The 2,941-nt window shown below is 38.3% G+C and overlaps 1 protein-coding gene across 1 annotated transcript in view; it reads left to right on the forward strand.

Moving 5' to 3' along the window:
* LOC101344027 (sodium channel protein type 9 subunit alpha) overlaps positions 1-2,941 on the forward strand; it is a 195,448-nt gene that overhangs the window by 38,240 nt on the left and 154,267 nt on the right. The window lies entirely within an intron of this gene.

Here is a 2,941-nt window from a genome sequence, read left to right on the forward strand (position 1 = left end):
GGATCAGTCGCTGGAGAAGCACATCATGCTTGGTAAAGTGGAGGTCAGCGAAAAAGAGGAAGACCCTCAAGGAGATGAATTGACACAGTGGCTGCAACAGTGGGCTCAAGCATAACAACAATCATGAGGTGGCACAGGGCCGGGCAGTGTTTCATTCTGTTGTACATGGGGTCGCTATGAGTCAAACTGACTCGATGGCGCCTAACAACAACAATTTGGCAATTCTTTTGTTATTTACTATAAAAATGATCTATCTTAAGCAGTATGGAGGGGTAGAAAGCACTGGATGAGGAAACCTAAAACTTGACTTCTAATCATAGCTCCGTTATTTACATAAAAGTAATTTGGTGGCAAATCCTAAACTCCATCAACTTCAATGCCGGCATTTGTAAAAAGAAGAAAAGAATTCTTGCATTTATATTTCAGAGTATTGCTATATATGAAGAATTGTGAAAATTATAAGCCAGTGTAACTCAACATATCTTTATATAGATATATATTTTTTAAAAAATATATATGTTGACGATGAGTCTATTTCAACTCACGGAGAGCTATTAATGTTACAGTGTTACAGAGTTGAATTGCTCCATAGGGTTTTCTTGGCTGTAATCTTTATGGAAGTAGATTGCCAGACCTTTCTTCTGCAGTCCCATTGGGTGGCTTAGAACCATCAACCTTTAGGCTGGTAGTCAAGTGCAAACCATTTGTGCCACTATATATATGTGTGTGTGTGTGTGCGTTTATACACACACACACACGTATATATATCAGTTGTCATCGAGTCTGACTCAGAATGACCTCATGTATGGCAGAGTAGAACTGTGCTCAGTAGGGTTTTCAAGCCTATAACCTTTCAGAAGCAGATCGCCAGGCCTTTTGCTTAGTAGTGGAGCACTTAACTGTTCGCACCACTCCTAAAATAAAACTTATCATGCCTTCTTACCTTCCTTCTTCCCAACAGACTAAAAAAAAACAAACAAACCCATTGCCATGGAGTCAATTCCAACTCATAGCGACCCTATAGCTAGGTTAATTCTTCACCAGTGGAATGGAGAGGTATAGTTCCTGAGAATCTGAGAAGTTAAATTACTTGCTCAAGTTCACACCAAAGTGGTAAAGACAACATCTGGACCTACGCTTTGTTATGACAACAGAGCTCATGATTTCCAGCTGTAATATGCTGCTTCTCTAGACAGTAAACTTTTAACTTCAAAGAGAGATATCAAAAGAAATGCGATATGTACAAATATTGTACTTTTTGTTTAAAGTGACTTAAAGTTTAGTAGTATTTCAAATTCAGGAAAATCATGGTATATAAAATAAACTTTTTAGACCACAAAAATAAAGATCATCATGAAAATTCTGCATCTTCCTGGTGAGGTAAATGGGGCTGTGGCAGGCTAGGTGACCTGCTCAGGGTCTCATAAGTAATAAGGGGAGAGCCAGGGCTTGAATACGTGTTTCCTAAGGTTCATACCACTACTCTTCTTGCTACATTATGATGGTTTTTGTTGACTAAGTGATGCCTGTGTCTTGCACTTTGCTTCTTTAAAATGAACACTGGAATAGAAATATTTTGCATCTATGAAAATCAGATCAAATAAGATAGTTTACATAAGGATACATTTCCTCTTTTAAGCTCTATTCACGGAAAGCAAAAGTATTATCAGAAACATTCTATTGGATTGCATTACAGAGCTCATTTATTAGTTAGGTGTTTGGAATTCAGAATATGTTTTCCAGTAAGGAATATGTAGTGGTTCCGGGGCAGAACCACAGAAGCCTGTTTAACCCTTGATGTGCTTGGGATAGCACACAAGTAATACTATAGAACTTAACCATTCTGTTTCCTTCATTTAATAAATATTTAATGGGCATAAGTGCTATGTTATAGACACTGTGCTATATACTGAGGACAAAATAGCTGTGGTTACTACCTTCACAGAGTTTGGCCAAGAATACACAAATTCAAAGTCTGATTAGTGCTGCTACAGAAAATAACATGGCTCTAAGGAAATATTTTGGCTGGAGCAGGAAGGAGTGAATAAATACGGTGTTCTGAGGGGAGACACAGGAAATCAAAAAGTGCTAAAAGGTTAATTCCTATGGAGTCCCTGGGTGGTGCAAATAGTTAAGTGCTTGATTACTAGCCAAATTATGATTCAAACCCATCCAGAGGCACCTGGGAAGATAGGCCTGGCAATCTGCTTATGAAAAGTCACAGCTATGAAAGTCTTATGGAGCAGTTCTACTCTGCACACATGGGGTCCCCATGAATGGGGATCTACTCAAAGGCAACTAACAACAGCAACCCCTACTTTACTCCAAAGATCAGTGCTAATTTCTATAAAGAAAAGGACTATAGGCAAAAAAATAATAATAATTTTTAGGGGGAGGGGGAAATTCAATTCATCTCTGTCAGCTATAGTCCTGTCATCCAGCTTAGGAATTTTTCATTCCCTTCCATTTCTCCAGTTTCTCTTGTACATGCATCTGTGCATCCTAATCTGCTTTGTAGTCTAAGAAGCATCAAATCCTGTGTGTAAAAGGTTAACTATACCCTTTTTCCTTCTTCATGACAATTTGACCTTGTATTAACTTCCTAGCTCTATTTCCTTGGAAACAGATAAAGGTGATATGTCAATTATGTTGCTAAGCCATGATGCTTATGTTAAAAATGACTCCTGAGATATAAAGAATCCCCAACAGGCGAACACTACAGTAATGAATGTTGCAGACAAGATCCACTGATCGGTGCTAACATTAGTGGACAGAAGTTTGAGGAGAAACAAGATTTCCATAGTCTCAGTCTGTCGCCCCCAAGATACTTATCAACAGCAAAGGGAAAACTAGTAACTATAGTGGTGAAACTTGACAGATGTTAACCAAATGATCAAGGAAAACATGGCCAAAATTAAGACATATTGACATCTTTAGCCCC

This window comes from Trichechus manatus, unplaced genomic scaffold (genome assembly GCF_000243295.1).
Source record: "Trichechus manatus latirostris isolate Lorelei unplaced genomic scaffold, TriManLat1.0 scaffold00037, whole genome shotgun sequence".
Taxonomy (NCBI): Eukaryota; Metazoa; Chordata; class Mammalia; order Sirenia; family Trichechidae; genus Trichechus; species Trichechus manatus.